A 24,253-nucleotide genomic window follows, 5' to 3' on the forward strand; every position below is an offset into this window, starting at 1 on the left:
GCCCAAGCAAGATGCGCCCCGAGGAGCGTCTTGCCACGTGTCACCACTGGGTCTGACTGAGGGCCCCCAGGAGAGAGGCCCAAGTAAGACGCGCCCCGAGGAGCGTCTTGTTACATGTCAACACTGGGTCTGACTGAGCACCTCCAGGAGAGAGGCCCAAGCAAGATGCGCCCCGAGGAGCATCTTGCCACATGTCAACACTGGGTCTGACTGAGCGCCTCCAGGAGAGAGGCCCGAGGAGCGTCTCTCCACATGTCACCTCTGGGTCTGACTGAGCTCCTCCAGGAGAGAGGCGCAAGCAAGAAACGCCCGAGGAGCGTCTTGACACATGTCAACACTGGGTCTGACTGAGCGCCTCCAGGAGAGAGGCCCCAGCAAGACGCGCCCCGAGGAGCGTCTTGCCACATGTCAGCACTCGGTCTGACTGAGCGCCTCCAGGAGAGAGGCCCAAGCAAGAAGCGCCCCGAGGAGCGTCTTGCCACATGTCAACACTGGGTCTAATTGAGCGCCTCCAGGGGAGAGGCCCAAGCAAGACGCGCCCCGAGGAGCGTCTTGCCACTTGTCACTACTCGGTCTGACTGAGCGCCTCCAGGAGAGAGGTCCAAGCAACACGCGCCCCGAGGAGCGTCTTGCCACATGTCAACACTGGGTCTGACTGAGTGCCTCCATGAGAGAAGACCCAGCAAGACGCGCCCCGAGGAGCGTCTTGCCACATGTCAACAATGGGTCTGACTGAGGGCCTCCATGAGAGAAGCCCAAGCAAGACGCGCCCCGAGGAGCGTCTTGCCACGTGTCAACACTGGGTCTGACTTAGCGTCTCCAGGAGAGAGGCCCAAGCAAGATGCGCCCCGAGGAGCGTCTTGCCACGTGTCACCACTGGGTCTGACTGAGGGCCCCCAGGAGAGAGGCCCAAGTAAGACGCGCCCCGAGGAGCGTCTTGCCACATGTCAACACTGGGTCTGACTGAGGGCCTCCAGGAGAGAGGCCCCAGCAAGATGCGCCCCGAGGAGCGTCTTGCCACATGTCAACACTGGGTCTGACTGAGCACCTCCAGGAAAGAGGCCCAAGCAAGATGCGCCCCGAGGAGCGTCTTGCCACATGTCAGCACTCGGTCTGACTGAGCGCCTCCAGGAGAGAGGCCCAAGCAAGAAGCGCCCCGAGGAGTGTCTTGCCACATGTCAACACTGGGTCTAATTGAGCACCTCCAGGGGAGAGGCCCAAGCAAGACGCGCCCCGAGGAGCGTCTTGCCACTTGTCACTACTCGGTCTGACTGAGCGCCTCCAGGAGAGAGGTCCAAGCAACACGCGCCCCGAGGAGCGTCTTGCCACATGTCAACACTGGGTCTGACTGAGTGCCTCCATGAGAGAAGACCCAGCAAGACGCGCCCCGAGGAGCGTCTTGCCACATGTCAACAATGGGTCTGACTGAGGGCCTCCAGGAGAGAAGCCCAAGCAAGACGCGCCCCGAGGAGCGTCTTGCCACGTGTCAACACTGGGTCTGACTTAGCGTCTCCAGGAGAGAGGCCCAAGCAAGATGCGCCCCGAGGAGCGTCTTGCCACGTGTCACCACTGGGTCTGACTGAGGGCCCCCAGGAGAGAGGCCCAAGTAAGACGCGCCCCGAGGAGCGTCTTGCCACATGTCAACACTGGGTCTGACTGAGCACCTCCAGGAGAGAGGCCCAAGCAAGATGCGCCCCGAGGAGCATCTTGCCATATGTCAACACTGGGTCTGACTGAGCGCCTCCAGGAGAGAGGCCCGAGGAGCGTCTCTCCACATGTCACCTCTGGGTCTGACTGAGCTCCTCCAGGAGAGAGGCGCAAGCAAGACGCGCCCCGAGGAGCGTCTTGCCACGTGTCAACACTGGGTCTGACTTAGCGTCTCCAGGTTAGAGGCCCAAGCAAGATGCGCCCCGAGGAGCGTCTTGCCACGTGTCACCACTGGGTCTGACTGAGGGCCCCCAGGAGAGAGGCCCAAGTAAGACGCGCCCCGAGGAGCGTCTTGCCACATGTCAACACTGGGTCTGACTGAGGGCCTCCAGGAGAGAAGCCCCAGCAAGATGCGCCCTGAGGAGCGTCTTGCCACATGTCAACACTGGGTCTGACTGAGCACCTCCAGGAGAGAGGCCCAAGCAAGATGCGCCCCGAGGAGCGTCTTGCCACATGTCACTACTCGGTCTAACTGAGCGCCTCCAGGAGAGAGGTCCAAGCAAGACGCGCCCCGACGAGCGTCTTGCAAAATGTCACTACTCGGTCTGACTAAGCGCCTCCAGGAGGGAGGTCCAAGCAAGACGTGCCCCGAGGAGCGTCTTGCCACATGTCAACAAGGGGTTAAACTGAGGGCCTCCAGGAGAGAAGCCCAAGCAAGACACGCCCCGAGGAGCGTCTTGACACATGTCAACACTGGGTCGGACTGAGGGCCTCCATGAGAGAAGCCCAAGCAAGACGCGCCCCGAGGAGAGTCTTGCCACATGTCAACACTCGGTCTGACAGAGGGCATTCAGGAGAGAGGCCCAAACAATACGCGCCCTGAGGAGCGTCTTGCCACATGTCACCACTGGGTCTGAATGAGCGCCTCCAGGAGAGAGGCCCAACCAAGACGCGCCCCGAGGAGTGTCTTGCCACATGCCAACACTGGGTCTGACTGAGCGCCTCCAGGAGAGAGGCCCAAGCAAGACGCGCCCCGAGGAGCGTCTTGCCACGTGTCAACACTGGGTCTGTCTGAGCGCCTCCAGGAGAGAGGCCCAAGCAAGACGCACCCTGAGGAGCGTCTTTCCACGTGTCACCACTGGGTCTGAATGAGCGCCTCCAGGAGGGAGGCCCAAGCAAGACGCGCCCCGAGGAGCGTCTTGCCACATGTCAACACTGGGTCTGACTGAGCGCCTCCAGGAGAGAGGCCCAAGCAAGACGCGCCCCGAGGAGCGTCTTGCCACATGTCAACAATGGGTCTTACTGAGGGCCTCCATGAGAGAAGCCCAAGCAAGACGCGCCCCGAGGAGTGTCTTGCCACATGTCAACACTGTGTCTGACTGAGCGCCTCCAGGAGAGAGGCCCAAGCAAGACGCGCCCCGAGGAGCGTCTTGCCTTATGTCAGCACTCGGTCTGACTGAGCGCCTCCAGGAGAGAGGCCCAATCAAGACGCGCCCCGAGGAGCGTCTTGCCACATGTCACTACTCGGTCTAACTGAGCGCCTCCAGGAGAGAGGTCCAAGCAAGACGCGCCCCGACGAGCGTCTTGCAAAATGTCACTACTCGGTCTGACTGAGCGCCTCCAGGAGGGAGGTCCAAGCAAGACGTGCCCCGAGGAGCGTCTTGCCACATGTCAACAATGGGTCTGACTGAGGGCCTCCAGGAGAGAAGCCCAAGCAAGACACGCCCCGAGGAGCGTCTTGACACATGTCAACACTGGGTCGGACTGAGGGCCTCCATGAGAGAAGCCCAAGCAAGACGCGCCCCGAGGAGAGTCTTGCCACATGTCAACACTCGGTCTGACAGAGGGCATTCAGGAGAGAGGCCCAAGCAATACGCGCCCTGAGGAGCGTCTTGCCACATGTCACCACTGGGTCCTAATTAGCGCCTCCAGGAGAGAGGCCCAACCAAGACGCGCCCCGAGGAGTGTCTTGCCACATGCCAACACTGGGTCTGACTGAGCACCTCCAGGAGAGAGGCCCAAGCAAGACGCGCCCCGAGGAGCGTCTTGCCACGTGTCAACACTGGGTCTGTCTGAGCGCCTCCAGGAGAGAGGCCCAAGCAAGACGCACCCTGAGGAGGGTCTTTCCACGTGTCACCACTGGGTCTGACTGAGCGCCTCCAGGAGGGAGGCCCAAGCAAGACGCGCCCCAAGGAGCGTCTTGCCACATGTCAACACTGGGTCTGACTGAGCGCCTCCAGGAGAGAGGCCCAAGCAAGACGCGCCCCGAGGAGCGTCTTGCCACATGTCAACAATGGGTCTGACTGAGCGCCTCCAGGAGAGAGGCCCAAGCAAGACGCGCCCCGAGGAGCGTCTTGCCACGTGTCAACACTGGGTCTGTCTGAGCGCCTCCAGGAGAGAGGCCCAAGCAAGACGCACCCTGAGGAGCGTCTTTCCACGTGTCACCACTGGGTCTGACTGAGCGCCTCCAGGAGGGAGGCCCAAGCAAGACGCGCCCCGAGGAGCGTCTTGCCACATTTCAACACTGGGTCTGACTGAGCGCCTCCAGGAGAGAGGCCCAAGCAAGACGCGCCCCGAGGAGCGTCTTGCCACATGTCAACAATGGGTCTGACTGAGGGCCTCCAGGAGAGAGGCCCAAGCAAGATGCGCCCGGAGGAGCGTCTTGCCACATGTCAACACTGGGTCTGACAGAGGACCTCCAGGAGAAAGGCCCAAGCAAGACGCGCCCCGAGGAGCGTCTTGCCACATGTCACCTCTGGATCTGACTGAGCGCCTCCAGGAGAGAGGCCCAAGCAAGACGCGCCCCGAGGAGCGTCTTGCCACATGTCAACAATGGGTCTGACTGAGGGCCTCCAGGAGAGAAGCCCAAGCAAGACGCGCCCCGAGGAGCGTCTTGACACATGTCAACACTGGGTCTGACAGAGGGCCTCCACGAGAGAGGCCCAAGCAAGACGCGCCCCGAGGAGTGTCATGCCACATGTCACCACTGGGTCTGACTGAGCGCCTCCAGGAGAGAGGCCCAAGCAAGACGTGCCCCGAGGAGCGTCAGGCCACATGTCACTACTCAGTCTGACTGAGCGCATCCAGGAGAGAGGCCCAAGCAAGACGCGCCCCGAGGAGCGTCTTGCCACATAGCAGCACTGGGTCTGACTGAGCGCCTCCAGGAGAGAGGCCCCAGCAAGACGCGCCCCGAGGAGCGTCTTGCCTTATGTCAGCACTCGGTCTGACTGAGCGCCTCCAGGAGAGAGGCCCAAGCAAGACGCACCCCGAGCAGCGTCTTGCCACATGTCAACAATGGGTCTGACTGAGGGCCTCCAGGAGAGAAGCCCAAGCAAGACGCGCCCCGAGGAGTGTCTTGCCACATGTCAACACTGTGTCTGACTGAGCGCCTCCAGGAGAGAGGCCCAAGCAAGACGCGCCCCGAGGAGCGTCTTGCCTTATGTCAGCACTCGGTCTGACTGAGCGCCTCCAGGAGAGAGGCCCAAGCAAGACGCGCCCCGAGGAGCGTCTTGCCACATGTCACTACTCGGTCTAACTGAGCGCCTCCAGGAGAGAGGTCCAAGCAAGACGCTCCCCGACGAGCGTCTTGCAAAATGTCACTACTCGGTCTGACTGAGCGCCTCCAGGAGGGAGGTCCAAGCAAGACGTGCCCCGAGGAGCGTCTTGCCACATGTCAACAATGGGTCTGACTGAGGGCCTCCAGGAGAGAAGCCCAAGCAAGACACGCCCCGAGGAGCGTCTTGACACATGTCAACACTGGGTCGGACTGAGGGCCTCCATGAGAGAAGCCCAAGCAAGACGCGCCCCGAGGAGAGTCTTGCCACATGTCAACACTCGGTCTGACAGAGGGCATTCAGGAGAGAGGCCCAAGCAATACGCGCCCTGAGGAGCGTCTTGCCACATGTCACCACTGGGTCTGAATGAGCGCCTCCAGGAGAGAGGCCCAACCAAGACGCGCCCCGAGGAGTGTCTTGCCACATGCCAACACTGGGTCTGACTGAGCGCCTCCATGAGAGAGGCCCAAGCAAGACGCGCCCCGAGGAGCGTCTTGCCACGTGTCAACACTGGGTCTGTCTGAGCGCCTCCAGGAGAGAGGCCCAAGCAAGACGCACCCTGAGGAGCGTCTTGCCACATGTCAACAATGGGTCTGACTGAGGGCCTCCAGGAGAGAAGCCAAAGCAAGACGCGCCCCGAGGAGCGTCTTGAAACATGTCACTACTCGGTCTAACTGAGCGCCTCCAGGAGAGAGGTCCAAGCAAGACGCGCCCCGAGGAGCGTCTTGCCACATGTCACTACTCGGTCTGACTGAGCGCCTCCAGGAGAGAGGCCCAAGCAAGACGCGCCCCGAGGAGCGTCTTGCCACATGTCAACACTGGGTCTGACTGAGGGCCTCCAGGAGAGAGGCCCAAATAAGACGCGCCCCGAGAAGCGTCTTGCCACATGTCAACAATGGGTCTGCCTGAGGGCCTCCAGGAGAGAAGCCCAAGCAAGACGTACCCCGAGGAACATCTTGCCACATGTCAGCACTCGGTCTGACTGAGCGCTTCCAGGAGAGAGGCCCAAGCAAGACGCGCCCAGAGGAGCGTCTTGCCACATGTCAACACTGGGTCTGACTGAGCGCCTCCAGGAGAGAGGCCCAAGCAAGACACGCCCCGAGGAGCGTCTTGACACATGTTAACACTGGGTCTGACTGAGGGCCTCCATGTGAGAAGCCCAAGCAAGACGCGCCCCGAGGAGAGTCTTGCCACATGTCAACACTGGGTCTGACAAAGGGCATCCAGGAGAGAGGCCCAAGCAATGCGCGCCCCGAGGAGCGTCTTGCCACATGTCAACAATGGGTCTGACTGAGGGCCTCCAGGAGAGAAGCCCAAGGAAGACGCGCCCCGAGGAGCTTCTTGCCACATGTCAGCACTCGGTCTGACTGAGCGCCTCCAGGAGAGAGGCCAAAGCAAGATGTGCCCCGAGGAGCGTCTTGACACATGTCAACACTGGGTCTGACAGAGGGCCTCCATGAGAGAGGCCCAAGCAAGACGCGCCCCGAGGAGTGTCTTGCCACATGTCAACACTGGGTCTGACTGAGCGCCTCCAGGAGAGAGGCCCAAGCAAGACGCGCCCCGAGGAGCGTCTTGCAACGTGTCACCACTGGGTCTGACAGAGGGCCTCCATGAGAGAGGCCCAAGCAAGACGCGCCCCGAGGAGTGTCTTGCCACATGTCAACACTGGGTCTGACTGAGCGCCTCCAGGAGAGAGGCCCAAGCAAGATGCGCCCCGAGGATCGTCTTGCCACGTGTCACCAATGGGTCTGACTGAGCTCCTCCAGGAGAGAGGCCCAAGCAAGACGCGCCCCGAGGAGCATCTTGCCACATGTCAACACTGGGTCTTACTGAGCGCCTCCAGGAGAGAGGCCCAAGCAAGACGCGCCCCGAGGAGCGTCTTGCCACGTGTCAACACTGGGTCTGACTTAGCGCCTCCAGGAGAGAGGCCCAAGCAAGATGCGCCACGAGGATCGTCTTGCCACGTGTCACCACTGGGTCTGACTGAGCTCCTCCAGGAGAGAGGCCATAGCAAGACGCGCCGCGAGGAGCATCTTGCCTTATGTCAGCACTAAGTCTGACTGAGCGCCTCCAGGAGAGAGGCCCAAGCAAGACCCGCCCCGAGGAGCGTCTTGCCACATGTCACTACTCGGTCTAACTGAGCGCCTCCAGGAGAGAGGTCCAAGCAAGACAAGCCCCGAGGAGCGTCTTGCCACATGTCACTACTCTGTCTGACTGAGCGCCTCCAGGAGGGAGGTCCAAGCAAGACGCGCCCCGAGGAGCGTCTAGCCACATGTCACTACTCGGTCTGACTGAGCGCCTCGAGGAGAGAGGCCCAAGCAAGACGCGCCCCGAGGAGCGTCTTGCCACATGTCAACACTGGGTCTGACTGAGGGCCCCCAGGAGAGAGGCCCAAATAAGACGCGCCCCGAGGAGCGTCTTGCCACATGTCAACACTGGGTCTGACTGAGGGCCTCCAGGAGAGAAGCCCAAGCAAGATGCGCCCCGAGGAGCGTCTTGCCACATGTCAGCACTCGGTCTGACTGAGCGCCTCCAGGAGAGAGGCCCAAGCAAGACGCGCCCCGAGGAGCGTCTTGCCACATGTCAACACTGGGTCTGACTGAGCGCCTCCAGGAGAGAGGCCCAAGCAAGACGCGCCCCGAGGAGCGTCTTGCCACATGTCAACAATGGGTCTTACTGAGCGCCTCCAGGAGAGAGGCCCAAGCAAGACGTGCCCAAAGGAGCGTCTTGCCGCATGTCAACACTGGGTCTGACTGAGTGCCTCCATGAGAGAAGCCCGAGCAAGACGCGCCCCGAGGAGCGTCTTGCCACATGTCAACACTGGGTCTGACTGAGCACCTCCAGGAGAGAGGCCCAAGCAAGACGCGCCCCGAGGAGCGTCTTGCCACATGTCAACACTGGGTCTGACTGAGCGCCTCCAGGAGCGAGGCCAGAGCAAGAAACGCCCGAGGAGCGTCTTGACACATGTCAACACTGGGTCTGACTGAGCGCCTCCAGGAGAGAGGTCCAAGCAACACGCGCCCCGAGGAGCGTCTTGCCACATGTCAACACTGGGTCTGACTGAGTGCCTCCATGAGAGAAGCCCCAGCAAGACGCGCCCCGAGGAGCGTCTTGTCACATGTCATTACTCGGTCTGACTGAGCGCCTCCAGGAGAGAGGCCCAAGCAAGACGCGCCCCGAGGAGCGTCTTGCCACATGTCAACAATGGGTCTGACTGAGGGCCTCCAGGAGAGAAGCCCAAGCAAGACACGCCCCGAGGAGCGTCTTGACACATGTTAACACTGGGTCTGACTGAGGGCCTCCATGTGAGAAGCCCAAGCAAGACGCGCCCCGAGGAGAGTCTTGCCACATGTCAACACTGGGTCTGACAGAGGGCATCCAGGAGAGAGGCCCAAGCAATACGCGCCCCGAGGAGCGTCTTACCACATGTCAACAATGGGTCTGACTGAGGGCCTCCAGGAGAGAAGCCCAAGGAAGACGCGCCCCGAGGAGCTTCTTGTCACATGTCAGCACTCGGTCTGACTGAGCGCCTCCAGGAGAGAGGCCAAAGCAAGATGCGCCCCGAGGAGCGTCTTGACACATGTCAACACTGGGTCTGACAGAGGGCCTCCATGAGAGAGGCCCAAGCAAGACGCGCCCCGAGGAGCGTCTTACCACATGTCAAAACTGGGTCTGACTGAGCGCCTCCAGGAGAGAGGCCCAAGCAAGACGTGCCCCGAGGAGCGTCTTGCCACATGTGAACACTGGGTCTGACTGAGCGCCTCCAGGAGAGAGGCCCAAGCAAGACGCGCCCGGAGGAGCGTCTTGCCACATGTCAGCACTCGGTCTGACTGAGCGCCTCCAGGAGAGAGGCCCAAGCAAGACGCGCCCCGAGGAGCGTCTTGACACATGTCTCCTCTGGGTCTGACTGAGCGCCTCCAGGAGAGAGGCCGAAGCAAGACGTGCCCCGAGGAGCATCTTGCCACATGTGAACACTGGGTCTGACTGAGTGCCTCCATGAGAGAAGCCCCAGCAAGACGCGCCCCGAGGAGCGTCTTGCCACATGTCAACACTGGGTCTGACTGAGCGCCTCCAGGAGAGAGACCCGAGGAGCGTCTTGCCACATGTCACCTCTGGGTCTGACTGAGCGCCTCCAGGAGAGAGGCGCAAGCAAGAAACGCCCGAGGAGCGTCTTGACACATGTCAACACTGGGTCTGACTGAGCGTCTCCAGGAGAGAGGCCCCAGCAAGACGCGCCCCGAGGAGAGTCTTGCCACATGTCAGCACTCGGTCTGACTGAGCGCCTCCAGGAGAGAGGCCCAAGCAAGAAGCGCCCCGAGGAGTGTCTTGCCACATGTCAACAATGGGTCTGACTGAGGGCCTCCAGGAGAGAAGCCCAAGCAAGAAGCGCCCCGAGGAGCGTCTTGCCACATGTCAACACTGGGTCTGACTGAGCGCCTCCAGGAGAGAGGCCCAAGCAAGACACGCCCCGAGGAGCGTCTTGCCACATGTGAACACTGGGTCTGACTGAGCGCCTCCAGGAGAGAGGCCCAAGCAAGACGCGCCCGGAGGAGCGTCTTGCCACATGTCAGCACTCAGTCTGACTGAGTGCCTCCAGGAGAGAGGCCCAAGCAAGACGCGCCCCGAGGAGCGTCTTGACACATGTCTCCTCTGGGTCTGACTGAGCGCCTCCAGGAGAGAGGCCGAAGCAAGACGTGCCCCGAGGAGCATCTTGCCACATGTCAACACTGGGTCTGACTGAGTGCCTCCATGAGAGAAGCCCCAGCAAGACGCGCCCCGAGGAGCGTCTTGCCACATGTCAACACTGGGTCTGACTGAGCGCCTCCAGGAGAGAGACCCGAGGAGCGTCTTGCCACATGTCACCACTGGGTCTGACTGAGCGCCTCCAGGAGAGAGGCGCAAGCAAGAAACGCCCGAGGAGCGTCTTGACACATGTCAACACTGGGTCTGACTGAGCGTCTCCAGGAGAGAGGCCCCAGCAAGACGCGCCCCGAGGAGAGTCTTGCCACATGTCAGCACTCGGTCTGACTGAGCGCCTCCAGGAGAGAGGCCCAAGCAAGAAGCGCCCCGAGGAGTGTCTTGCCACATGTCAACAATGGGTCTGACTGAGGGCCTCCAGGAGAGAAGCCCAAGCAAGAAGCGCCCCGAGGAGCGTCTTGCCACATGTCAACACTGGGTCTGACTGAGCGCCTCCAGGAGAGAGGCCCAAGCAAGACACGCCCCGAGGAGCGTCTTGACACATGTCAACACTGGGTCTGACTGAGGGCCTCCATGAGAGAAGCCCAAGCAAGACGCGCCCCGAGGAGAGTCTTGCCACATGTCAACACTGGGTCTGACAGAGGGCATCCAGGAGAGAGGCCCAAGCAAGACGCGCCCCGAGGAGCGTCTTGCCACATGTCACTACTCGGTCTGACTGAGCGCCTCCAGGAGAGAGGCCCAAGCAAGACGCGCCCCGAGGAGCGTCTTGCCACATGTCAACACTGGGTCTGACTGAGGGCCTCCAGGAGAGAGGCCCAAATAAGACGCGCCCCGAGAAGGGTCTTGCCACATGTCAACAATAGATCTGACTGAGGGCCTCCAGGAGAGAAGCCCAAGCAAGACGTACCCCGAGGAGCGTCTTGCCACATGTCAGCACTCGGTCTGACTGAGCGCTTCCAGGAGAGAGGCCCAAGCAAGACGCGCCCCGAGGAGAGTCTTGCCACATGTCAGCACTCGGTCTGACTGAGCGCCTCCAGGAGAGAGGCCCAAGCAAGAAGCGCCCCGAGGAGTGTCTTGCCACATGTCAACAATGGGTCTGACTGAGGGCCTCCAGGAGAGAAGCCCAAGCAAGAAGCGCCCCGAGGAGCGTCTTGCCACATGTCAACACTGGGTCTGACTGAGCGCCTCCAGGAGAGAGGCCCAAGCAAGACACGCCCCGAGGAGCGTCTTGACACATGTCAACACTGGGTCTGACTGAGGGCCTCCATGAGAGAAGCCCAAGCAAGACGCGCCCCAAGGAGAGTCTTGCCACATGTCAACACTGGGTCTGACAGAAGGCATCCAGGAGAGAGGCCCAAGCAAGACGCGACCCGAGGAGCGTCTTGCCACATGTCACTACTTGGTCTGACTGAGCGCCTCCAGGAGAGAGGCCCAAGCAAGACGCGCCCCGAGGAGCGTCTTGCCACATGTCAACACTGGGTCTGACTGAGGGCCTCCAGGAGAGAGGCCCAAATAAGACGCGCCCCGAGAAGCGTCTTGCCACATGTCAACAATAGATCTGACTGAGGGCCTCCAGGAGACAAGCCCAAGCAAGACGTACCCCGAGGAGCGTCTTGCCACATGTCAGCACTCGGTCTGACTGAGCGCTTCCAGGAGAGAGGCCCAAGCAAGACGCACCCCGAGGAGCGTCTTGCCACAAGTCAACACTGGGTCTGACTGAGCGCCTCCAGGAGAGAGGCCCAAGCAAGACGCGCCCCGAGGAGAGTCTTGCCACATGTCAGCACTCGGTCTGACTGAGCGCCTCCAGGGGAGAGGCCCAAGCAAGTCGCACCCCGAGGAGCGTCTTGACACATTTCTCCTCTGGGTCTGACTGAGCGCCTCCAGGAGAGAGGCCCAAGCAAGACGTTCCCCGAGGAGCGTCTTTCCACATGTCAACACTGGTTCTGACTGAGTGCCTCCATGAGAGAAGCCCCAGCAAGACGCGCCCCGAGGAGCATCTTGTCACATGTCACTACTCGGTCTGACTGAGCGCCTCCAGGAGAGAGGCCCAAGCAAGACAAGCCCCGAGGAGCGTCTTGCCACATGTCAACAATGGGTCTGACTGAGGGCCTCCAGGAGAGAAGCCCAAGCAAGACTCGCCCCGAGGAGAGTCTTGCCACATGTCAACACTGGGTCTGACAGAGGGCATCCAGGAGAGAGGCCCAAGCAATACGCGCCCCGAGGAGCGTCTTGCCACATGTCAACAATGGGTCTGACTGAGGGCCTCCAGGAGAGAAGCCCAAGGAAGACGCGCCCCGAGGAGCTTCTTTCCACATGTCAGCACTCGGTCTGACTGAGCGCCTCCAGGAGAGAGGCCAAAGCAAGATGCGCCCCGAGGAGCGTCTTGACACATGTCAACACTGGGTCTGACAGAGGGCCTCCATGAGAGAGGACCAAGCAAGACGCGCCCCGAGGAGTGTCTTGCCACATGTCAACACTGGGTCTGACTGAGCGCCTCCAGGAGAGAGGCCCAAGCAAGACGCGCCCCGAGGAGCGTCTTGCCACGTGTCAACTCTGGGTCTGACTTAGCGTCTCCAGGAGAGAGGCCCAAGCAAGATGCGCCCCGAGGAGCGTCTTGCCACGTGTCACCACTGGGTCTGACTGAGGGCCCCCAGGAGAGAGGCCCAAGTAAGACGCGCCCCGAGGAGCGTCTTGCCACATGTCAAAACTGGGTCTGACTGAGTGCCTCCAGGAGAGAGGCCCAAGCAAGACGTGCCCCGAGGAGCGTCTTGCCACATGTGAACACTGGGTCTGACTGAGCGCCTCCAGGAGAGAGGCCCAAGCAAGACGCGCCCGGAGGAGCGTCTTGCCACATGTCAGCACTCAGTCTGACTGAGTGCCTCCAGGAGAGAGGCCCAAGCAAGACGCGCCCCGAGGAGCGTCTTGACACATGTCTCCTCTGGGTCTGACTGAGTGCCTCCATGAGAGAAGCCCCAGCAAGACGCGCCCCGAGGAGCGTCTTGCCACATGTCAACACTGGGTCTGACTGAGCGCCTCCAGGAGAGAGACCCGAGGAGCGTCTTGCCACATGTCACCTCTGGGTCTGACTGAGCGCCTCCAGGAGAGAGGCGCAAGCAAGAAACGCCCGAGGAGCGTCTTGACACATGTCAACACTGGGTCTGACTGAGCGTCTCCAGGAGAGAGGCCCCAGCAAGACGCGCCCCGCGGAGAGTCTTGCCACATGTCAGCACTCGGTCTGACTGAGCGCCTCCAGGAGAGAGGCCCAAGCAAGAAGCGCCCCGAGGAGTGTCTTGCCACATGTCAACAATGGGTCTGACTGAGGGCCTCCAGGAGAGAAGCCCAAGCAAGAAGCGCCCCGAGGAGCGTCTTGCCACATGTCAACACTGGGTCTGACTGAGCGCCTCCAGGAGAGAGGCCCAAGCAAGACACGCCCCGAGGAGCGTCTTGACACATGTCAACACTGGGTCTGACTGAGGGCCTCCATGAGAGAAGCCCAAGCAAGACGCGCCCCGAGGAGAGTCTTGCCACATGTCAACACTGGGTCTGACAGAGGGCATCCAGGAGAGAGGCCCAAGCAAGACGCGCCCCGAGGAGCGTCTTGCCACATGTCACTACTCGGTCTGACTGAGCGCCTCCAGGAGAGAGGCCCAAGCAAGACGCGCCCCGAGGAGCGTCTTGCCACATGTCAACACTGGGTCTGACTGAGGGCCTCCAGGAGAGAGGCCCAAATAAGACGCGCCCCGAGAAGGGTCTTGCCACATGTCAACAATAGATCTGACTGAGGGCCTCCAGGAGAGAAGCCCAAGCAAGACGTACCCCGAGGAGCGTCTTGCCACATGTCAGCACTCGGTCTGACTGAGCGCTTCCAGGAGAGAGGCCCAAGCAAGACGCGCCCCGAGGAGAGTCTTGCCACATGTCAGCACTCGGTCTGACTGAGCGCCTCCAGGAGAGAGGCCCAAGCAAGAAGCGCCCCGAGGAGTGTCTTGCCACATGTCAACAATGGGTCTGACTGAGGGCCTCCAGGAGAGAAGCCCAAGCAAGAAGCGCCCCGAGGAGCGTCTTGCCACATGTCAACACTGGGTCTGACTGAGCGCCTCCAGGAGAGAGGCCCAAGCAAGACACGCCCCGAGGAGCGTCTTGACACATGTCAACACTGGGTCTGACTGAGGGCCTCCATGAGAGAAGCCCAAGCAAGACGCGCCCCGAGGAGAGTCTTGCCACATGTCAACACTGGGTCTGACAGAAGGCATCCAGGAGAGAGGCCCAAGCAAGACGCGACCCGAGGAGCGTCTTGCCACATGTCAATACTTGGTCTGACTGAGCGCCTCCAGGAGAGAGGCCCAAGCAAGACGCGCCCCGAGGAGCGTCTTGCCACATGTCAACACTGGGTCTGACTGAGGGCCTCCAGGAGAGAGGCCCAAATAAGACGCGCCCCGAGAAGCGTCTTGCCACATGTCAACAATAGATCTGACTGAGGGCCTCCAGGAGAGAAGCCCAAGCAAGACGTACCCCGAGGAGCGTCTTGCCACATGTCAGCACTCGGTCTGACTGAGCGCTTCCAGGAGAGAGGCCCAAGCAAGACGCACCCCGAGGAGCGTCTTGCCACAAGTCAACACTGGGTCTGACTGAGCGCCTCCAGGAGAGAGGCCCAAGCAAGACGCGCCCCGAGGAGAGTCTTGCCACATGTCAGCACTCGGTCTGACTGAGCGCCTCCAGGGGAGAGGCCCAAGCAAGTCGCACCCCGAGGAGCGTCTTGACACATTTCTCCTCTGGGTCTGACTGAGCGCCTCCAGGAGAGAGGCCCAAGCAAGACGTTCCCCGAGGAGCGTCTTTCCACATGTCAACACTGGTTCTGACTGAGTGCCTCCATGAGAGAAGCCCCAGCAAGACGCGCCCCGAGGAGCATCTTGTCACATGTCACTACTCGGTCTGACTGAGCGCCTCCAGGAGAGAGGCCCAAGCAAGACAAGCCCCGAGGAGCGTCTTGCCACATGTCAACAATGGGTCTGACTGAGGGCCTCCAGGAGAGAAGCCCAAGCAAGACTCGCCCCGAGGAGAGTCTTGCCACATGTCAACACTGGGTCTGACAGAGGGCATCCAGGAGAGAGGCCCAAGCAATACGCGCCCCGAGGAGCGTCTTGCCACATGTCAACAATGGGTCTGACTGAGGGCCTCCAGGAGAGAAGCCCAAGGAAGACGCGCCCCGAGGAGCTTCTTGCCACATGTCAGCACTCGGTCTGACTGAGCGCCTCCAGGAGAGAGGCCAAAGCAAGATGCGCCCCGAGGAGCGTCTTGACACATGTCAACACTGGGTCTGACAGAGGGCCTCCATGAGAGAGGACCAAGCAAGACGCGCCCCGAGGAGTGTCTTGCCACATGTCAACACTGGGTCTGACTGAGCGCCTCCAGGAGAGAGGCCCAAGCAAGACGCGCCCCGAGGAGCGTCTTGCCACGTGTCAACACTGGGTCTGACTTAGCGTCTCCAGGAGAGAGGCCCAAGCAAGATGCGCCCCGAGGAGCGTCTTGCCACGTGTCACCACTGGGTCTGACTGAGGGCCCCCAGGAGAGAGGCCCAAGTAAGACGCGCCCCGAGGAGCGTCTTGCCACATGTCAACACTGGGTCTGACTGAGGGCCTCCAGGAGAGAAGCCCCAGCAAGACGCGCCCCGAGGAGCGTCTTGCCACATGTCAACACTGGGTCTGACTGAGCACCTCCAGGAGAGAGGCCCAAGCAAGATGCGCCCCGAGGAGCATCTTGCCACATGTCAACACTGGGTCTGAATGAGCGCCTCCAGGAGAGAGGCCCGAGGAGCGTCTCTCCACATGTCACCTCTGGGTCTGACTGAGCTCCTCCAGGAGAGAGGCGCAAGCAAGAAACGCCCGAGGAGCGTCTTGACACATGTCAACACTGGGTCTGACTGAGCGCCTCCAGGAGAGAGGCCCAAGCAAGACGCGCCCCGAGGAGCGTCTTGCCACTTGTCACTACTCGGTCTGACTGAGCGCCTCCAGGAGAGAGGTCCAAGCAACACGCGCCCCGAGGAGCGTCTTGCCACATGTCAACACTGGGTCTGACTGAGTGCCTCCATGAGAGAAGACCCAGCAAGACGCGCCCCGAGGAGCGTCTTGCCACATGTCAACAATGGGTCTGACTGAGGGCCTCCAGGAGAGAAGCCCAAGCAAGACGCGCCCCGAGGAGCGTCTTGCCACGTGTCAACACTGGGTCTGACTTAGCGTCTCCAGGAGAGAGGCCCAAGCAAGATGCGCCCCGAGGAGCGTCTTGCCACGTGTCACCACTGGGTCTGACTGAGGGCCCCCAGGAGAGAGGCCCAAGTAAGACGCGCCCCGAGGAGCGTCTTGCCACATGTCAACACTGGGTCTGACTGAGCACCTCCAGGAGAGAGGCCCAAGCAAGATGCGCCCCGAGGAGCATCTTGCCGCATGTCAACACTGGGTCTGACTGAGCGCCTCCAGGAGAGAGGCCCGAGGAGCGTCTCTCCACATGTCACCTCTGGGTCTGACTGAGCTCCTCCAGGAGAGAGGCGCAAGCAAGAAACGCCCGAGGAGCGTCTTGACACATGTCAACACTGGGTCTGACTGAGCGCCTCCAGGAGAGAGGCCCCAGCAAGACGCGCCCCGAGGAGCGTCTTGCCACATGTCAGCACTCGGTCTGACTGAGCGCCTCCAGGAGAGAGGCCCAAGCAAGAAGCGCCCCGAGGAGCGTCTTGCCACATGTCAACACTGGGTCTAATTGAGCGCCTCCAGGGGAGAGGCCCAAGCAAGACGCGCCCCGAGGAGCGTCTTGCCACTTGTCACTACTCGGTCTGACTGAGCGCCTCCAGGAGAGAGGTCCAAGCAACACGCGCCCCGAGGAGCGTCTTGCCACATGTCAACACTGGGTCTGACTGAGTGCCTCCATGAGAGAAGACCCAGCAAGACGCGCCCCGAGGAGCGTCTTGCCACATGTCAACAATGGGTCTGACTGAGGGCCTCCATGAGAGAAGCCCAAGCAAGACGCGCCCCGAGGAGCGTCTTGCCACGTGTCAACACTGGGTCTGACTTAGCGTCTCCAGGAGAGAGGCCCAAGCAAGATGCGCCCCGAGGAGCGTCTTGCCACGTGTCACCACTGGGTCTGACTGAGGGCCCCCAGGAGAGAGGCCCAAGTAAGACGCGCCCCGAGGAGCGTCTTGCCACATGTCAACACTGGGTCTGACTGAGGGCCTCCAGGAGAGAAGCCCCAGCAAGATGCGCCCCGAGGAGCGTCTTGCCACATGTCAACACTGGGTCTGACTGAGCACCTCCAGGAGAGAGGCCCAAGCAAGATGCGCCCCGAGGAGCGTCTTGCCACATGTCAGCACTCGGTCTGACTGAGCGCCTCCAGGAGAGAGGCCCAAGCAAGAAGCGCCCCGAGGAGCGTCTTGCCACATGTCAACACTGGGTCTAATTGAGCGCCTCCAGGGGAGAGGCCCAAGCAAGACGCGCCCCGAGGAGCGTCTTGCCACTTGTCACTACTCGGTCTGACTGAGCGCCTCCAGGAGAGAGGTCCAAGCAACACGCGCCCCGAGGAGCGTCTTGCCACATGTCAACACTGGGTCTGACTGAGTGCCTCCATGAGAGAAGACCCAGCAAGACGCGCCCCGAGGAGCGTCTTGCCACATGTCAACAATGGGTCTGACTGAGGGCCTCCAGGAGAGAAGCCCAAGCAAGACGCGCCCCGAGGAGCGTCTTGCCACGTGTCAACACTGGGTCTGACTTAGCGTCTCCAGGAGAGAGGCCCAAGCAAGATGCGCCCCGAGGAGCGTCTTGCCACGTGTCACCACTGGGTCTGACTGAGGGCCCCCAGGAGAGAGGCCCAAGTAAGACGCGCCCCGAGGAGCGTCTTGCCACATGTCAACACTGGGTCTGACTGAGCACCTCCAGGAGAGAGGCCCAAGCAAGATGCGCCCCGAGGAGCATCTTGCCACATGTCAACACTGTGTCTGACTGAGCGCCTCCAGGAGAGAGGCCCGAGGAGCATCTCTCCACATGTCACCTCTGGGTCTGACTGAGCTCTTCCAGGAGAGAGGCGCAAGCAAGAAACGCCCGAGGAGCGTCTTGACACATGTCAACACTGGGTCTGACTGAGCGCCTCCAGGAGAGAGGCCCCAGCAAGACGCGCCCCGAGGAGCGTCTTGCCACATGTCAGCACTCCGTCTGACTGAGCGCCTCCAGGAGAGAGGCCCAAGCAAGAAGCGCCCCGAGGAGCGTCTTGCCACATGTCAACACTGGGTCTAATTGAGCGCCTCCAGGGGAGAGGCCCAAGCAAGACGCGCCCCGAGGAGCGTCTTGCCACTTGTCACTACTCGGTCTGACTGAGCGCCTCCAGGAGAGAGGTCCAAGCAACACGCGCCCCGAGGAGCGTCTTGCCACATGTCAACACTGGGTCTGACTGAGTGCCTCCATGAGAGAAGACCCAGCAAGACGCGCCCCGAGGAGCGTCTTGCCACATGTCAACAATGGGTCTGACTGAGGGCCTCAATGAGAGAAGCCCAAGCAAGACGCGCCCCGAGGAGCGTCTTGCCACGTGTCAACACTGGGTCTGACTTAGCGTCTCCAGGAGAGAGGCCCAAGCAAGATGCGCCCCGAGGAGCGTCTTGCCACGTGTCACCACTGGGTCTGACTGAGGAGCCCCAGGAGAGAGGCCCAAGCAAGATGCGCCCCGAGGAGCGTCTTGCCACATGTCACTACTCGGTCTAACTGAGCGCCTCCAGGAGAGAGGTCCAAGCAAGACGCGCCCCGACGAGCGTCTTGCAAAATGTCACTACTCGGTCTGACTAAGCGCCTCCAGGAGGGAGGTCCAAGCAAGACGTGCCCCGAGGAGCGTCTTGCCACATGTCAACAAGGGGTTAAACTGAGGGCCTCCAGGAGAGAAGCCCAAGCAAGACACGCCCCGAGGAGCGTCTTGACACATGTCATCACTGGGTCGGACTGAGGGCCTCCATGAGAGAAGCCCAAGCAAGACGCGCCCCGAGGAGAGTCTTGCCACATGTCAACACTCGGTCTGACAGAGGGCATTCAGGAGAGAGGCCCAAACAATACGCGCCCTGAGGAGCGTCTTGCCACATGTCACCACTGGGTCTGAATGAGCGCCTCCAGGAGAGAGGCCCAACCAAGACGCGCCCCGAGGAGTGTCTTGCCACATGCCAACACTGGGTCTGACTGAGCGCCTCCAGGAGAGAGGCCCAAGCAAGACGCGCCCCGAGGAGCGTCTTGCCACATGTCAACAATGGGTCTTACTGAGTGCCTCCATGAGAGAAGCCCCAGCAAGACGCGCCCCGAGGAGCATCTTGTCACATGTCACTACTCGGTCTGACTGAGCGCCTCCAGGAGAGAGGCCCAAGCAAGACAAGCCCCGAGGAGCGTCTTGCCACATGTCAACAATGGGTCTGACTGAGGGCCTCCAGGAGAGAAGCCCAAGCAAGACTCGCCCCGAGGAGAGTCTTGCCACATGTCAACACTGGGTCTGACAGAGGGCATCCAGGAGAGAGGCCCAAGCAATACGCGCCCCGAGGAGCGTCTTGCCACATGTCAACAATGGGTCTGACTGAGGGCCTCCAGGAGAGAAGCCCAAGGAAGACGCGCCCCGAGGAGCTTCTTGCCACATGTCAGCACTCGGTCTGACTGAGCGCCTCCTTGAGAGAGGACCAAGCAAGACGCGCCCCGAGGAGTGTCTTGCCACATGTCAACACTGGGTCTGACTGAGCGCCTCCAGGAGAGAGGCCCAAGCAAGACGCGCCCCGAGGAGCGTCTTGCCACGTGTCAACACTGGGTCTGACTGAGCGCCTCCAGGAGAGAGGCCCCAGCAAGACGCGCCCCGAGGAGCGTCTTGCCACATGTCAGCACTCGGTCTGACTGAGCGCCTCCAGGAGAGAGGCCCAAGCAAGAAGCGCCCCGAGGAGCGTCTTGCCACATGTCAACACTGGGTCTAATTGAGCGCCTCCAGGGGAGAGGCCCAAGCAAGACGCGCCCCGAGGAGCGTCTTGCCACTTGTCACTACTCGGTCTGACTGAGCGCCTCCAGGAGAGAGGTCCAAGCAACACGCGCCCCGAGGAGCGTCTTGCCACATGTCAACACTGGGTCTGACTGAGTGCCTCCATGAGAGAAGACCCAGCAAGACGCACCCCGAGGAGCGTCTTGACACATGTCAACACTGGGTCTGACAGAGGGCCTCCATGAGAGAGGCCCAAGCAAGACGCGCCCCGAGGCGCGTCTTGCCACATGTCAAAACTGGGTCTGACTGAGCGCCTCCAGGAGAGAGGCCCAAGCAAGACGTGCCCCGAGGAGCGTCTTGCCACATGTGAACACTGGGTCTGACTGAGCGCCTCCAGGAGAGAGGCCCAAGCAAGACGCGCCCGGAGGAGCGTCTTGCCACATGTCAGCACTCAGTCTGACTGAGTGCCTCCAGGAGAGAGGCCCAAGCAAGACGCGCCCCGAGGAGCGTCTTGACACATGTCTCCTCTGGGTCTGACTGAGCGCCTCCAGGAGAGAGGCCGAAGCAAGACGTGCCCCGAGGAGCATCTTGCCACATGTCAACACTGGGTCTGACTGAGTGCCTCCATGAGAGAAGCCCCAGCAAGACGCGCCCCGAGGAGCGTCTTGCCACATGTCAACACTGGGTCTGACTGAGCGCCTCCAGGAGAGAGACCCGAGGAGCGTCTTGCCACATGTCACCTCTGGGTCTGACTGAGCGCCTCCAGGAGAGAGGCGCAAGCAAGAAACGCCCGAGGAGCGTCTTGACACATGTCAACACTGGGTCTGACTGAGCGTCTCCAGGAGAGAGGCCCCAGCAAGACGCGCCCCGAGGAGAGTCTTGCCACATCACTCGGTCTGACTGAGCGCCTCCAGGAGAGAGGCCCAAGCAAGAAGCGCCCCGAGGAGTGTCTTGCCACATGTCAACAATGGGTCTGACTGAGGGCCTCCAGGAGAGAAGCCCAAGCAAGAAGCGCCCCGAGGAGCGTCTTGCCACATGTCAACACTGGGTCTGACTGAGCGCCTCCAGGAGAGAGGCCCAAGCAAGACACGCCCCGAGGAGCGTCTTGACACATGTCAACACTGGGTCTGACTGAGGGCCTCCATGAGAGAAGCCCAAGCAAGACGCGCCCCGAGGAGAGTCTTGCCACATGTCAACACTGGGTCTGACAGAGGGCATCCAGGAGAGAGGCCCAAGCAAGACGCGCCCCGAGGAGCGTCTTGCCACATGTCACTACTCGGTCTGACTGAGCGCCTCCAGGAGAGAGGCCCAAGCAAGACGCGCCCCGAGGAGCGTCTTGCCACATGTCAACACTGGGTCTGACTGAGGGCCTCCAGGAGAGAGGCCCAAATAAGACGCGCCCCGAGAAGGGTCTTGCCACATGTCAACAATAGATCTGACTGAGGGCCTCCAGGAGAGAAGCCCAAGCAAGACGTACCCCGAGGAGCGTCTTGCCACATGTCAGCACTCGGTCTGACTGAGCGCCTCCAGGAGAGAGGCCCAAGCAAGAAGCGCCCCGAGGAGTGTCTTGCCACATGTCAACAATGGGTCTGACTGAGGGCCTCCAGGAGAGAAGCCCAAGCAAGAAGCGCCCCGAGGAGCGTCTTGCCACATGTCAACACTGGGTCTGACTGAGCGCCTCCAGGAGAGAGGCCCAAGCAAGACACGCCCCGAGGAGCGTCTTGACACATGTCAACACTGGGTCTGACTGAGGGCCTCCATGAGAGAAGCCCAAGCAAGACGCGCCCCGAGGAGAGTCTTGCCACATGTCAACACTGGGTCTGACAGAAGGCATCCAGGAGAGAGGCCCAAGCAAGACGCGACCCGAGGAGCGTCTTGCCACATGTCACTACTTGGTCTGACTGAGCGCCTCCAGGAGAGAGGCCCAAGCAAGACGCGCCCCGAGGAGCGTCTTGCCACATGTCAACACTGGGTCTGACTGAGGGCCTCCAGGAGAGAGGCCCAAATAAGACGCGCCCCGAGAAGCGTCTTGCCACATGTCAACAATAGATCTGACTGAGGGCCTCCAGGAGAGAAGCCCAAGCAAGACGTACCCCGAGGAGCGTCTTGCCACATGTCAGCACTAGGTCTGACTGAGCGCTTCCAGGAGAGAGGCCCAAGCAAGACGCACCCCGAGGAGCGTCTTGCCACAAGTCAACACTGGGTCTGACTGAGCGCCTCCAGGAGAGAGGCCCAAGCAAGACGCGCCCCGAGGAGAGTCTTGCCACATGTCAGCACTCGGTCTGACTGAGCGCCTCCAGGGGAGAGGCCCAAGCAAGTCGCACCCCGAGGAGCGTCTTGACACATTTCTCCTCTGGGTCTGACTGAGCGCCTCCAGGAGAGAGGCCCAAGCAAGACGTTCCCCGAGGAGCGTCTTTCCACATGTCAACACTGGTTCTGACTGAGTGCCTCCATGAGAGAAGCCCCAGCAAGACGCGCCCCGAGGAGCATCTTGTCACATGTCACTACTCGGTCTGACTGAGCGCCTCCAGGAGAGAGGCCCAAGCAAGACAAGCCCCGAGGAGCGTCTTGCCACATGTCAACAATGGGTCTGACTGAGGGCCTCCAGGAGAGAAGCCCAAGCAAGACTCGCCCCGAGGAGAGTCTTGCCACATGTCAACACTGGGTCTGACAGAGGGCATCCAGGAGAGAGGCCCAAGCAATACGCGCCCCGAGGAGCGTCTTGCCACATGTCAACAATGGGTCTGACTGAGGGCCTCCAGGAGAGAAGCCCAAGGAAGACGCGCCCCGAGGAGCTTCTTGCCACATGTCAGCACTCGGTCTGACTGAGCGCCTCCAGGAGAGAGGCCAAAGCAAGATGCGCCCCGAGGAGCGTCTTGACACATGTCAACACTGGGTCTGACAGAGGGCCTCCATGAGAGAGGACCAAGCAAGACGCGCCCCGAGGAGTGTCTTGCCACATGTCAACACTGGGTCTGACTGAGCGCCTCCAGGAGAGAGGCCCAAGCAAGACGCGCCCCGAGGAGCGTCTTGCCACGTGTCAACACTGGGTCTGACTTAGCGTCTCCAGGAGAGAGGCCCAAGCAAGATGCGCCCCGAGGAGCGTCTTGCCACGTGTCACCACTGGGTCTGACTGAGGGCCCCCAGGAGAGAGGCCCAAGTAAGACGCGCCCCGAGGAGCGTCTTGCCACATGTCAACACTGGGTCTGACTGAGGGCCTCCAGGAGAGAAGCCCCAGCAAGACGCGCCCCGAGGAGCGTCTTGCCACATGTCAACACTGGGTCTGACTGAGCACCTCCAGGAGAGAGGCCCAAGCAAGATGCGCCCCGAGGAGCATCTTGCCACATGTCAACACTGGGTCTGAATGAGCGCCTCCAGGAGAGAGGCCCGAGGAGCGTCTCTCCACATGTCACCTCTGGGTCTGACTGAGCTCCTCCAGGAGAGAGGCGCAAGCAAGAAACGCCCGAGGAGCGTCTTGACACATGTCAACACTGGGTCTGACTGAGCGCCTCCAGGAGAGAGGCCCCAGCAAGACGCGCCCCGAGGAGCGTCTTGCCACATGTCAGCACTCGGTCTGACTGAGCGCCTCCAGGAGAGAGGCCCAAGCAAGAAGCGCCCCGAGGAGCGTCTTGCCACATGTCAACACTGGGTCTAATTGAGCGCCTCCAGGGGAGAGGCCCAAGCAAGACGCGCCCCGAGGAGCGTCTTGCCACTTGTCACTACTCGGTCTGACTGAGCGCCTCCAGGAGAGAGGTCCAAGCAACACGCGCCCCGAGGAGCGTCTTGCCACATGTCAACACTGGGTCTGACTGAGTGCCTCCATGAGAGAAGACCCAGCAAGACGCGCCCCGAGGAGCGTCTTGCCACATGTCAACAATGGGTCTGACTGAGGGCCTCCAGGAGAGAAGCCCAAGCAAGACGCGCCCCGAGGAGCGTCTTGCCACGTGTCAACACTGGGTCTGACTTAGCGTCTCCAGGAGAGAGGCCCAAGCAAGATGCGCCCCGAGGATTGTCTTGCCACGTGTCACCACTGGGTCTGACTGAGGGCCCCCAGGAGAGAGGCCCAAGTAAGACGCGCCCCGAGGAGCGTCTTGCCACATGTCAACACTGGGTCTGACTGAGCACCTCCAGGAGAGAGGCCCAAGCAAGATGCGCCCCGAGGAGCATCTTGCCGCATGTCAACACTGGGTCTGACTGAGCGCCTCCAGGAGAGAGGCCCGAGGAGCGTCTCTCCACATGTCACCTCTGGGTCTGACTGAGCTCCTCCAGGAGAGAGGCGCAAGCAAGAAACGCCCGAGGAGCGTCTTGACACATGTCAACACTGGGTCTGACTGAGCGCCTCCAGGAGAGAGGCCCCAGCAAGACGCGCCCCGAGGAGCGTCTTGCCA

Source organism: Nothobranchius furzeri, chromosome 8, assembly GCF_043380555.1.
Source record: "Nothobranchius furzeri strain GRZ-AD chromosome 8, NfurGRZ-RIMD1, whole genome shotgun sequence".
NCBI lineage: Eukaryota > Metazoa > Chordata > Actinopteri > Cyprinodontiformes > Nothobranchiidae > Nothobranchius > Nothobranchius furzeri.